Consider the following 14,869-nt stretch of genomic DNA (forward strand, 5'->3'; position numbering starts at 1 on the left):
TTGATGGGTACAAAGCAACCTATTTCTTTTCTACTACTGTTCTCTGGTAATATGTTGAGGAAAGGAACAGCTTTTGCGTGAGGAAGACATGAATTCTTTGGCAGGAGAAGGCTAACATTCAATCCCCTTTAGGTCAGCCTTCCTCTCTTCCATTATTGTTATAGGGGTACCGCCATTGTTTCTAGTGCATAAAGTTAAATGTCCTCCACCCGTTTGTTCTCAGCTATCCCATGTGGTTCTGTAACTGCACGCCGTCCCCAAAGCTGCACTCCAGTGAAGCATGTGGAATGTGTGGGTCACATGGGCTAGTTTCCAGGTCTCTTCTGTGCAATCAGGTGATTGCTTCAGGGCAAATTCTCAGCATTCAAGGGTACCAAGGACTTGCTGAAAGAAATGAACATAAAATTAGAATATTTTCAAAACCATTTCTACTGAAAAGCATAGCCAGGCTCACTGATTAAGGGTAAGAGACTGCCACCCTCCTGGTGCTGTCTTGCTGTCCACAATTCCATAGCAACGCAACCATGTCCCTGTTAACGCTCCTTGCCTATAACCAGAAGACTCACAGATGAAGCTTAGTGGAATTAATTAGTTGAAAAAACGTGAGAGAACTTTTAGAGGAGACAAATCAAATGATCCTGTAATATTTTCATGATTAAATTAAATGAACATAATTATACATGCACATATGCACACCAAGGCATTATTATAATCAGGAATCTTAAAATATTGTATTGTTTCAAATTTATGCACAAAGCAGTTACGGAAGGCAACTAGCGAGTGTGATATTTGAATTTGCATATTGACCATTTTCATATATTTTCATATATTAACTTCTAGTAGGAAGAAACTAAATTATTAGTGAAAATCCTAGGTTGCTTGGGAAAAAAATTATTGTGCTTTTGCTGGGCTTTGAGCATCGGGGCACTTAGGAGCATTCTCCCCCCTCCCTTCCACACACACATAGTTCTGATGAATTTTCAACAAGATGACATCCAAGTGAAAGCTGAAATTAAATGGGGAGGAAAGAATTTGAAGTGGTGAAACCCTAAATAGCTTATTAGACTACTTAATTGGAGGGAATTTATTTTTTGCAGCTATTAGGTGCTCTATAGTCAAGTTTCTTCATAACAATACTAATTGGTGAAAGAAACAGCAGCTCTGGTGATGTAGTTACCACACAATCCCCTCCAGCAAATCGTTTAAGGAAATTCACAGGTGCTTTCCTTTGATTGACGTGGGTGTTCCCCCGTAATTCGGTCCTGTCTTCATTCGCGTTACCACGTTCTCACTTCATTTCCAATCAGGTGCCTTGCTTGTTCTTACAGCCGGCTTCACAGAACCCTTGAAAGTCTTACTTAATACTTAGAGGAGCCAAGCTGTCCTTCCTCCTCACTTAACCACTTAGCAGGTTTCCCTTTGATAAGCACACCCTTTCATTAAATGTTTCATATTGCTTAGAGATATCAACCTTTGAAAGTATGTCTCTATTTACCAGTGAATGACTGTTCCCTGGGCCAATGATCTAAATTGCAATGGAGATTTCCAACAGGAAAATAATTGGAGGGAAAGTTTCAAATTCACCACTCATTATTTGGTTTCAGTCTGCAGTGTGGGAGGTGCCTACACCTGTGCTGGTCTTTCCCACTTCCAACAGCAGGTGCTTTGTAGAACATAAAGGGACATTACAAGGACCTGAGACTGATGAATGAAATAATTCATAGAGAGCTCACAAGGGCTGCTTTGTCACATGGTGCCAGTGTGTCACACAATCACATGGACTAAGTGAAAAGGTCATCTGAAGGAAACAGAAGGAGTAAATAGAAGGTTAATCAAACACCTTTGAACATCATGTACAAAGCAAGGTAGGCAAAGATATCTTGGGTCTGATTTGCCTTTTATGTCTACACATGCCATGAGATCACATAAACAGAAGAAGAGGTTGTACGGATAAGTAGATGATCTCTGAAGAAGAGAATGGATATTGTAGACTGGTTTTATGTGTCGGGTTGTCTCTGTGTTTGCTTAGAGGATTTGACTAAAGCCCTGTTTACTGCCTTGCTGGTAGGATGGAAACACAGGTAGGATTTCAGATACAACATTTAAGCATTCATATCGTACAGTTATAAAATATAAGGCTCACCCCACATATAACACAAAGAGTATCTATATTTCATTTATGCTTTTGGTAAGGTTCCTTTTTCTCTCCTGAATGGTTCATTCTTGCCATTTCCAAGTAGCTGTTTGCAACAAGAGATCTTGGCAGGCTTTCAGTATTTAGAGGTTAACATTAACCTCCCTTAAAAGCCATATCTGTTAGTTAGCATGGGCATATTCAATTTGTAGAATTGGAGATATTGAAAGACATTTATTTCTTCTTAACTGTGGTATGTAAATTTCATTTAGAAACATGATCAACTTAAGAAGGTGGGAAAAATGGGGGGAGGGAAACTGGTTGGAATGTAAAATAAATAAAAAAAATAAAAAATAAAAAAGACTTCTTTTCTTACTATGAGATGTACCCGGTTGTTGCCCTTTCCCTGAAATTTGACCTCAGATAATGGTGTGGCTGGATCTCAAACTTTTTCTTAAATATCCTCCATTCAGATATTTGCAAATTTGTCCATTAAGGCAAATCTTTCACTGAATGAAGGCACAAAAAGAAAAGCTACCTCGAGTTGAAACTCCAGATAAGCAGGCCATGAGAATATGAAGATAATGAAAATTGCAATGATGATATCAGCTACAATTTATTATGGATTTGCCCTCTCAACAGTCACTTTGCCTAGCTGATTACAGGGCACTTTCTTAATCAGTACATATAACCAAAGGATAAGGGAGAAACATAACCCTTCCCATTTTATAGATGAGGAAATGGAGGTTTGGGACAATTACTGTCTTGAACAGGGCAAAGTTGAACTGACCTCAAAACTTGTTTCCCTGTCATGCAATGTACAAAGCCTCCAGGAATAAAATATTGGTGATGAAAAAGGAAAAAATTCTGTCAGAGTAAATTGGCTACTTAAGCATTTGTGTAGCTTTTGTTGTTCCCGTCTGGTTGTATCAAAAACTCTTCGTAGTTTATAGTCTTCCATTGTACAGTGATGAAATTCAAACATGCAGATGATTGCAACCTATACACGGAGCAGAAAGGGAGAGATGCAAATCCTGTTCCACACCAAGCTACCAGTACAAAAATTATTGAACTGTGAATTTCCTAAGAGCAGCAGCCGGTCATTCAGAGTCTCTGTGTGAGTCTCATTCACACACACAATTTTTCACTTGCCATGTTTTATGAAGAGCGCTGCTTTGCATCAATAGGTGATGGAGATTATATCCCAATAAACTTATCAGAAGTTGAACACATATAATTTAGTCAGAAATCATCCCATGCATCTAATCTCTGAGCCCTCACAGTTGAGAAGAATAGGAAATTGCCAAGTTCTGTACCTTCCCTCACAAGCTCAGGGATCACTGTATTCTACCTGCTGGTCCAGTATCACAAGAGAACACTGTGTTTACAATGCCATCCTAAGAAAAGATCAGTCTGTGGAGCATAATTTTCAGTAAATGTGTATTGTTTACAGACCATCTTAATATAGAAATCTTAAAATTACCTTAAATTTGAGCCATCTATCTGTGAAGACAGAGGACAGATTTCCTCTATGGGAGGAAGGACCTTGGGATGTCTGTACAGCCTCCTTTAGAAGTACTGTACTTGAATGAACCAACACGTGTCTTTGCAACATTTTCTAATTAAAACTTTAAATGGCTTGTTGAAGAACCTGCAATAGGTCTGTGTTATAGCCACTGTTAATCCAATTATTGCACTAAAGGAGATTTGGTGGTTTAAGATTTTATTGCCTTACCACTGAGTAATTAAATAACAAAAATATCATATACCATAGCGCTCTATGATTTTTAAGCAACTTTAGAAGATTCTGGATTAAGGCTGCAATACCTGCAAGCACTGGACATACTGACAAGACATCCTTTAACCAGATGGTCTCTTATTCCTGTGGCTACTTTGGTTTGAGTGGGTTATTGAGAATACCTTCTTAAGCGTTCTGGAATATTTGTATCTGGATTTCTCTCTACCATGCTAACCTGTCCACACTTACATTTTATGTTTACTATGAGGAAAAAGGAGGGGGTCAATATTCAAAATTTCAGAGTCTGTGTTTCATCCCAATCAGTGGCTAGGCTCAGGAAGTAAGAGGTCCTTTAGAATTAAGAAGAAGAAAAGAATGGAAATTAGTCAGTGATGTGTAATCTTTGGAAGTCTTTGAACTATCATTGAAGAAAACCTGGAACTTGGGGTTTTCATAATTGGCAAAGTTTTATTAATTGACAATAAACATACAAATATATACAGTAACAGAAAGAAACTGCCACTCAAATTGATAATGTTTCAACACTTTATCCACTACGTTTATAACTGTTCCTTCTTTTTATTAAATACTTCCTTTTATTTTATGTGTTTGAGTGTTTTGCCTACATGTATGTAAGTACATAACATGCATGCAGTGCCTGAACACAGCAGTGGAGGGTGTCAGGCCCGTGGGACTGAAGTTACAGTTGCTAGTTACAACGTGGGTGCTTGGAACTGAATCCTGGACCTCTACAAGAGCAGCAAGTGCTCTTAATTATTGAGCCATATCTCTATCCCCAATATTGTTCCTAAAACAAGTCACTTCCCTCTTTTGCCTCATTTCCATCTATCAATAGCTTTTATGAATTTTTCCCATTGACATTTTCTTTTATTACACTTTGTTGCAAACAAAGGCACAATGCAAAATTACCTTGTGTCTTTGGACCGTTTCCTGATATTCTCCTTTTGCAGTTTGCTAATTGTGCCTTCTAATGAAAATGTAATCAGAACAATTGAGCCTTTTATGGGAGGTGGCCTTCCCTTCATCCAGTGTGTGGTGTTGCATTAGAAGCTTGTCCCTTGTCCCAGCTAATCACGCTCCACTGAGCTCTTTATGTTCCTCTTTGTTTCAGTTTGACTCACGGTTATAAATGTATTTAAGCAATAGCTGTAAAGGTCTTTGAACCTTTGGCCCATGCCTTTGTCTTGTTTATGGATTGTTATAAAGTTGTTCTGAGAAAAGAGAACACAATAAAATCATAGGAGAAAATGGAAACCAAGCCTTAGGTGTGTGTGTATGTGTGTGTGTGTGTGTGTGTGTGTGTGTTTTCTTTAGTCATAGATTTCTGCTAGGCTCCTCAGAGTTGCATCCCCAAATATTTGCGAATGTCTATGCCCTTCCAGGGAGGATATTTAGAAGCCCAGCACTGAAGAAATGATTTCTCATAATAGAACCAATTAAACTACTTACTAGCTGGAGCACATGTTTCTGAACTTAAGTTAATTGAACTGTTTCAAACTAATACAGTCCTAAATTGTTTCAGTATTCCAAAGTATACTGAATGCATGCAGGTAAAAATGTAAATAAAAAGACCTACTGAGTGGGCTTTGAATGTGCGAATAAGGCATATAGCACTGACACTTAGATCTATGATCTGATTACTACACAGTGTCTTGTGGGCTTGTTTCCCATCTCTTTTGCTGAATTCTACTTAGAAACTCCTGAACATGGGTTTGTTACTCAAACATGTAAGTCAGATTGTCATCAGAAAGGAACTGTCTGCATCAGGATTTTTCCACCAATTTTCCCAGAAAATAATCTCTTCATAATTCATTTCTTAGACCAAGCATGAAGAAAATTGTTGCTAGGAGGTTGAGCTTAATGGAGGAAGTGCAGTATTTAATTCTGGGAAAATTGGGATCAAAATTGATTTATGGGTCTGCTTGTACTAGGTGTACGGATCTCTTTGTAGGGTATCACTCCATGATATGTTGGTCCTTCTGTGTCTGGAGCCCAGGCACATTATCAATGACTATCTCAATTTTAAAAGAGGATGGCACCGAAGAAAAGAGTTTGACATGCCTCCACTCCATTATCTAATACCCACATAGAAAACATTCCATTTACATAGATTTCTATTGCGACAGATTTCCCGAACTCCTACATAAATCAGGGGAAAGGACTGATTAGGAGTTGTCTGAGAGCCTTTGGTAGGTTGAGAACCTCTTGACAGCTAAGTGAATCATCGTGAGCAGTAAATAACACAAAATCCATGCCATGCATCATATTCCTCCAACATCACACCTCTACTCCCAAAGAAACCTAAGAAGATGAAGTGACATCCTGCATTGGTTGATTTTGTACATACTCTATTTGCATATTTTTGGAGGCTTGAAGAATTAGAACTAAATTTAGAGTGTGGTTATGGAAGATCATAAAGAGGATGCTCAGAGGCACAGGTGGTAAGACCCTGGCTTCAGGTCACACAGTGGGACGGACCAATTGAGAATAAAATGGTTTCTGCTACAACAGCAGTCTCCTGGAGTCACAGAATAACAGAATGTGAACCGGAAAGCTCTGAATAAAAACATACTCATGTAGCACAACCTGTGTTATAAGCACAGAAAGAATAATGGGTGCTCCATCAGATGTGGCACGAAAACAAGACAGCATCAATAGGAGAGTCAGACAGAGACTGAAGTCTGAATAAGCATATGAAAGACGCTAGCTAACTGGCACAGAGAAAAACTAGATATCCTGTCCACCAATGCCGCCATGTATCAGAAAAAAATGTTGCTTTATGCAATGACTAATAAGAAATCATTCTGCTAGGCACAGCATGACTGAGCTTCTAACCTTACCCCAGTTGTGATCCACTGTCTATCTTAATGAACAGTGGCTGTTTCTATCATGAGTCATTGTCCAATATCTTCTTCTAAGACAGGAGAACCAAGAAATCCTAGTGGTACCACCAGGCTCCCATGTCCACCTATACCACTTCCTGTCTACCTTACAATCAACATTGAGAGTTTAACATTTAGTGTCCTGGGGACATTCAATTAAGCTGGAAAAAATAAATTATACTGTGTTTTTAATGTGTTCATGCTTAGTTAATTTCATGATGAGAGCTATTTGGATTAGGGCAAACGTGAGGAAATTATGGACACACAAATCCTCCCTACGCACTGTGATAGTGTGTGCTTAGGGAAAGAATGCACACACAGACAGTGTGCCATTAACTTCACAAGCAAGGCTGCATTTATGTAGGTTCCTTAAACTTTTTCTGAAAATGGACTTTGAGTATGTTGCCAATTATCTGAGGGGCAAATCTATTCATTCCTACCTCCAAGGAATACTTAATCAAGAATAGAGACATATATAATATTTGATGAATTAAAAGAATTCTTACTATGTTTCAGACAGCAATTCCATCATGAAAGTGATAAAAATCAACTCACAATCTACCTTGTTCTCAGGCAAGTTGAAGTTGATGAGCATACACTATGACTTGAGTGGAGAATGAGGAAATAGCAACACTTGTGTAGAAAGGTTTGCCCAACTTAAGAAGAAAGGAAGGACAGTGAGGATTCTACAGGCACTAAGATAGTCCATATGTACAATGGTCCAAACAGGAGTAAAAAGCTCTGTTCTTCCAGGTATGTCCTTGAATTTAGAGCCTCCAAGGTTTTGGTACCTGTTGAAGAAGTGGTGGGCTGTGTTCCTGTCTGGCTCCCACATGGCTAGCTTAGCCCCAGAATAATTACATGGAAACTGTATTCTTTTAAACATTGTTTGACCCATTAGCTCTAGCCTCTTATTGGCTCTTACATCTTGCTTCAACCCATATTTAGTAATCTGTGTAGTACCATGAGGTGGTGTTTTACTGGGAAGATTTTTAACCTGTGTCCATCTCAGAGAGGAGAGCTATGGCATCTGTCTGAGGCATCTGTCTGACTCTGTTTTCTTTCTCCCACAATTTTGTTCTGTCTACTCCGCCTACTTAATTTTTTGTCCTATTAAAGGGCCAAGGCAGTTTCTTTATTAACCAATAAAAGTAACACATAGACAGATGGCCCTCCTCCAGCATGTACCCATCTGCTTATGAACACATTACTACCGAAAGTTGTAGTGATGTTTATGCTGCAATGCCTCCTCCATCTGTGCCAGATTTTAGACCTCATACCTTCTTTCTGGTTTCTTCATCTAGCACTGACTATCATATCAGATTCAGAGTTGTTGGTTTGCTTTTATTTTTGTCCATGATGTTGATATGGATGTTGGCTGAGCGCACAGAGACTCAAACAAAACTGGATCGAGTTCGATGGTTAACTAAACCAGTCCCCAAAGGTGTGATCTATGAATTATTTATAGAGTGTCATTCTACTGAAACTCATATAAATGACAACTTATGACTCTTCATTTGGAAAAATGAACCTTCCAGACTTCTATGACAAATTACACGTAGGCAGTGTTTGTGTAACCGTTATTTTTTCTTTCCATGGTTCATTCATACAGCAACCTAGGCCACAACAGTCTGTTAAGACAGTTCTGTGAGCCCTCTCTTGAGCTAACCTCATGTGATTTTTGCAGACCATGGGCTATCTTCAGAGCCATGACTTCCCATAACCTATACCATCTCTAGACATGAAAGCTGTGTGATTCCTCCTTTTATACATCACAAGGTTAGCTTTGTGCCTCTGATTGGAATTGTTTGCGTTATAGGATACTCAGCGCAACCTTCTTGGTTCTGTACCCAGTAGAAACTTGAGTAAGCCAAAGGGGACTCCTGAAGATGTGGGTTCAAAGCCAGTCTTCCTGTCATTTTGGATAGCTCTGGTGGTTACTGTTGTAAGGGTACTTCCCTGGAGGCTAACAGATTTCTGCTGATCCTGGCGACTGAGAGAAGCTTGCAATGACATGCAAAAAGACTCTCTTGTACTCAAATGGATGAAGCCTGGGGACAGTTGCTCAAGCTTTCCAAACACCTATTTGAAAAATGTCTCATTTTTGCTAATTCTCTGGCCAAATGAATTGTCACATTCATGTGCATCCGTTACCCAGCAATCTGTTTATCAAGCAAGAAGCCTGTTGTCTCCCAATTTCTGCTTTCCAGGTGACTGATATTAATTAGTTTTCAGTAGGCATGGTTTATCTCTGACTCAAACCAAAGCATATGAAAATGCTTACTAGCAGTAAGATATTTTTTTTCTTCTACAATGAATGGGATGAAGATACTTATCGGAGGGAGCAGGTTTCAGATGGAACTTGCATCAGCAAGCAGTATTTTGAAATGCATTGTTAGACTATGGCTGATGCAGGTAAGGAACAAAAACAGCATGTCATATTGTGACTCCATTAACTCCTTTCTGACATGAGACCTGAGGCCCTTGTACAATGCTAGGCTTGCTCGGACGGCAGAAAGCAGTGACACTTTAAAAAACCATAGAGTTACTTCTCAATTACTGGCATTTTCTCAAAGTGCCAAGTTCACAAACACAGAAGCATTATATTAGAATTCATCCTACTCCCCCAATATAGATGACAAAACTATAAAACCAACCTACTCTTTCCTAAGTATTAACAAAATTCTCCTCCCCAAATATCCATTAGCAGTGAATGCCTGTGAGGTAAGCAATGAACTTCACTTCACGCAAGCCATTGTTAGAACTGCAGAATGTGACATCACGACATCCTGGTATATGACATTAGATTTCCTCATTTCTTTATGTCTTGTAGCATCAGTCTCTTCAACAGAGAAATGGGAAGCTAAAGCCCATTGACAGAGGTGGATAGGACATTTCCTCTCATCATCTGTCTAGAAGAACCAGGAAGACAGTATGCACACACAGTTCCTCTCTCAGTACTCAGTTGAACAATGTCTTTGAGAAGAGGCAAAGTCTGAGATTGGAAAGATGGACTTTTCAATGTTATTTGTTCAGTTCTCATATACTGTTCTCCATATTGAGGTTCACAGAAATAAAAACAAAAGCAAAGACAAACAGCAGTTTAGGCACGGGTTGGAATTAGAAGATCGGACTTTTATTTCTGGCTGTAACACTGGCCAGTGGCAACCACCTTAGGACTGTGTATGTCACCTGCTACATCTCTAGAATGAACAGGCAGAGAGCTCCCAGTAGTGGCATCTCAGGAAAACAGGAAGATGTATCTGTCTATTAACCCTTTGTGTTTTCCTTGATCCTATAGATCACACTGGGATCCCCTTTCATTTGTCTCTTTTCTTTCTTTACTTGAATTTCTTATGCTGACTTTCTAGGTCATGCTTGTCAGTTCTCTTTGCCTTTTTCACCCTCTCCTTGAGATAAATCAATGACTCTGGTAGCATTGACTTCCATAAGACTGTGGAGGTGACTTTTGAATCTATTTGTCCAATGAAAATCACCTGCTGAACTTTGGAAGCATAGGAACCTGACTATTGGAACTCCCCTTTTGAGTTTCTCCCTGAAGTATAAACACAGTTAGGACCCGAACTGAAAATACCACACTTATGTTCCTCTTTTTAAAGTTTGTCACACAAACTCCAGTAAGCAAAATACTAGGAGTCACAATAAGTTCTCCCAGCATTTCATATCCACAGTAGATTAATTACCAAACCGTGTTGATTTTGTTTTCAAATCCCCCGAATTAGTTCCCTTTTATCTTTCAGTTATTGCAAGTATCAGTGTATCTTTTAAATGTCCTCTTATGCTACAGTTGTACACTCGTTGTGTCTTTGAAGATTCTGGAATTGCCAGTGCTCCTCATAGTTACAAAACTTAGCAGAAGTTGCTCCTTCTGCTCGGAATGGCTTCTTTTTTCTCTACAAAAGTGAAGTGTGTATGTTTGCAGATAGAGTAAGCATCAAGCCTCTTGACTAAGACTTACCTACAATAAAATACTTGATCTTGTGTGTATAACCCCTTGAATATTACTTTTGTAATGGAAATAATGTTATTTCCTGAACGGTGTGTTCTAAAGACTAAACGTGACATGTTTAGAATAACAGACAATACAGGATAGCTAATACTTGTTCTTTCCAACTGAATTCTAAGCCCCTTTTCTGCCCTTCCTCAAGCATACTTCCAACGTTCAGGTGGTTTCCACTCTGTGCTGGCACGGGCGTATAGCACTTGTCACTGTTTGACCCACAGCAAAGCTGGCATAGAGTAGATGTTTCAGTCAAGACTCAATTTGGATGCTCCTCCTGGGATGCTTCCCTTGGTATTTATATTTTCCTCTAGACCAGTAGATTCTGCTCCTATGCCCTGGAGAATAGCTTCTCCTTCTACAGTTGCTCGAGTTTCTGGAGGTGCGGAGTGGCATAAGCTGCATCACTGCACTCCCACCCCTTTCCCAGCTTCACATAGCCCTGCCCAAGAAGGCTCTGTGTATTAACACATGGATTAGAAATAGATGAATGCGTCTTTCTTTCACCTATGTTTTTCTATCTTCTTTTTTCCTTTTACCATGCTCCGTTTTCTTTCTGAGAACCAAGGGGAGGGGTTGGAGGGATGGCTCAGCATTTGAGAGAGCTAGCTGCTTTTCCAGAAGATGAGTTGGTTTCCCAGCGCCCCTGTCAGGAAGCACACAACTGCCTGTAACTCCAGCTCCAAAGAATCCACCTCCTTCTTGTGACCTCCACAAGCAGCCAACCACCCATACCCATACCCCCTACCACACCCAACTCCCACCCCCACCCCTCCTACAAAATGGGATGAAAAACAAAGGAAGACAGAGAAGAAATGGACAGGGGAATCTAGAAATCAGGGTGGGGGGTGGGCATGGGCCTTGTGAAATCACTGTTCCCCGATCCTCTGATGGAGTTAATGCTGATGGTGACACCTGGGGAGAGGAGGTTTTTCCACCAGAAGAATTTTTAACAGCTTCCTCTGAGGACGGACAGGAAAACGACACAAATGAGCTGTTATGGAACTGTGGAGACTTCCCTAAAGGCAGTTTGTCAAGCTGAGGTATGAGTGGGAGTTCGCCATGGGATTATGTTCAAGGAAGAGTACCAGTGAGAATAAGGGAGGATTGTGTGTTTTCCCCTAGTCTCCGGTGAGAGTGGCCAAAAGATGGCCTGCAATAGACTTCTTTATCTTGTTCCTTGGCCATGGCCTCCAAACCACCTTGCGGTCAAGGCAAGCAGCCCAGCTGACCCTGCCATGCATCAGAATGAAAGGGTTTGTGTGCAAATCAGAGGAAAAAAATCCCTTCAGCACCTATGGGAAAAGTGCCAGGGAGTTAACATTTGGAAGCCTCAGCTCGGTGCCAGGTCGTTGTCTGAAAGGGAGCAGATCTCGAAGCAAATGCCAGGGAAGAAGTGAGGACAAGGACTCCAGGAATTAGAAGTTCAATTAAAAAAATGTTCCAGATACTTGATAGCTCTCTTCCTGGTCAAAAGGGGAAAAGACAGAGCAGAAAGGAGCACTCGCGGAAGCAGGCTGCTCCCACGGTTTCCAGGGGAATTGAGAGGGCAGATGCTACAAGGTTATTGGAGTCAGTGTCAAATGCGAGAACAAAGTGTTGGTGACATGAGCTGAGAGGTGACTAAGCACTGGAGCCCTGGAGTAGCTAAGAGCTGGAGCCTCCTGCCAAATGAAGCAGTTGTCTCAACTCATTTGAATACTTCTGAAGAGGTGATGAAAACCTCACAGGAGCGATGGAGTCTATTCTGTGCAAGCGTATCCCAAGGTTGTGAGATAATGCTGCCTACTGCGGAATTAGGGGTTGAGATCCGCCACTCTTCAAACTCAGCCAGACGTTCCCCCCCCCCGCCCCCCTTTGGCCTTTTGCAGCGAGAGTCATAGAGATCTTATTTCATAAAGGATGGTTTCATATTTACTGTTTAGGGCTCTCACCTCCCCACAAGGGCTGCCTGGGGCTTCAGGACCAGCGAAGGCAAGGTTCTGGTTAATTTAGAACATCTCTCTTGCTCGCCGTTTTTATTCTTCTATTGATCTCCATTGCTTGTGTATATGAAGCTCCTGAAGGGCTGGCGTGTGAAGAACATAATTACAGGAGCAGAGCGAAGTTAGGAAAGTGTGTGCACCCGAAGTGGGACTGAGTACGTGTGGGTAGCCAGTGCTTACAGATCAGCCCAGCCCTGCCTTGCCTGCTCCTTATCGCTTTGTTCCCTCCTTGGCTTCTCTTCATTTCTGCCTTATTAAGAAAGGGGTTCTCAGGGGGAAAATATTTTTCAGGATTTGTGGGGAGACTCAGAGGGCAAAGGTGACCGCTGCCAAACCTGATGTTTTGAGTTCCGGGACCCCTACGGTGGAAGGGTGGGCAGTGACTCCAGCAGGTTGGCCTCTGATCTCCATTTGTCCCCACCTCAGAAAATAAATAAAAATGGTCTAACTTGAAAAAATAAGTGAAATTAAAGCTTTGAGGGAAAAGATTATATGTAAAAGAACAGTGGTTAACAACAACCAAGCACGACTTCCTTTGTGCCTCCTGAGCCTGCGGTGCCGCATCAGGCATTTTCATGATCTCCGTCACACCGTTTTGCACCTTGGAATAAGATGGGCAAGTAGCTTCGCTTTATAAATGAGAATGTTGAGCTCAACATAAAGCAAGTCACTTGGCCCTGTCAGTAAAAGCAATGGAGCTGGATCCCAGACTCAGCATTGCTATGCTGCTCCATTTCTCTCCTGTGACACCATTTCTCTCCCGCAACATGCAAATCTAGATCCTTGGAGACACGGTGCTTTGGGCGCTTACCCGCTGGTGAGCTCCAGGCTACTGGCAAAACTCTGATACCTAAAACAAGGGAGACACTGTATGAGAAATGACACATGCAGGCAACCTGGAGCCTCCGCGTTCATGGACATGCATGTATGCATAGAGATGCACACATACACACATACACACACATGAGGTTGAGAGGAGATTTTTTTAAAGTAGATAGTCTGAATAGCAATTACCCTTTCTATATACATGCTGTCTCTTGCTGGCCCTTCCTCGCCCACAAAAGCCCCAGTGAAGGACTAAATGTGGAAATACAACCTTCTAGTTAGGAATGACTTATAGGCTCTGTTACATTTTCTTTTCTTGAGTGCCGACCATACTAAGCTCTGTTCTAAGAACCAGTGGGAACAACTCCAGTCCCTGGGAGGAATTTCCCTTCTCTGTTCCTGTCTCATTGGACAATTTCATACCTTGTTGACCACTTAAAAAGAAATCTTTGAAAAGATCAAGTAGGTGGCTAGGGAGCAAAGGGATTAAGGAATAGAAAATGGGGATATTCATTTTAAACTGTTCATTTAGAATAACTAGTTTCAATCAATGACAATTTTAGGATATTAAATGCAATCTGGAGTAACCTGTCACACGGAGAAGGAAAAGGTGCTATTACTGATATTCTCCAAGGCTTCTCTAATAAGATCAGGGTCAGTGATGGGAAATAAGCTCCAAGATGAATAGGATGTCAGAATGCAATTGAGTTCCAAGGAGTTATTGAAAGTTCCCAGTAAATACACTGTGAACAAGTTTGTTCCAAGATGATGGTCAGGGATGACTTTGTTGAAACTGGTCCAGGGAAGAGCTACTCTTTCACCACTCAAAATAGTAAGCTGTTTAAGCTGTGGAAAATAACCCTAGGTGTTTTCCAACGAGTGAAAGCACAGGGCCGCAGGAACCCTCTCCTTTCCTCTTCTGTTTCTACCTCCAGAGACTGGCCACAACAAAACTCATACCACATTCTAGTTCATTTCTTAGGGCCTGGCTCCTTTATTTGTAACTTCTAAACTTCAGTTTTCAAGGTTGAGGAATGGGGATAATAGCCTTCTGGCTTGTCATGTTAGTACACACTGCTATAGGGATTGTGTCTCTGTTGAGACAATGCCGTGTTAGACACTCACCAGCTCATTTGCTGCTCACCAGACCATGAACAAAGAATGCTATGGCCATCGGTAGCTTAGTAAGAATTAAGTGTGCAGGTCAGTCATCACTAGAGGTGACTTTTTATAACTATCATGATTACCTTTCTGAAAACGCAA

General features: G+C 40.9%; 1 protein-coding gene across 1 annotated transcript in view; it reads left to right on the forward strand.

Annotated features, from left to right (window-relative positions):
* Positions 1 to 5,200, forward strand: part of Ppargc1a (PPARG coactivator 1 alpha) — a 102,620-nt gene extending 97,420 nt beyond the window's left edge. Inside the window, exon 14 of the transcript XR_005284681.1 lies at positions 5,159 to 5,200. The gene's annotated coding sequence lies outside the window, so the exon portion shown is untranslated. The remainder of the gene's footprint in view (positions 1 to 5,158) is intronic.
* Positions 5,201 to 14,869: the final 9,669 nt, after the last annotated feature.

This window comes from Arvicola amphibius, chromosome 1 (genome assembly GCF_903992535.2).
Source record: "Arvicola amphibius chromosome 1, mArvAmp1.2, whole genome shotgun sequence".
Classification (NCBI taxonomy): domain Eukaryota; kingdom Metazoa; phylum Chordata; class Mammalia; order Rodentia; family Cricetidae; genus Arvicola; species Arvicola amphibius.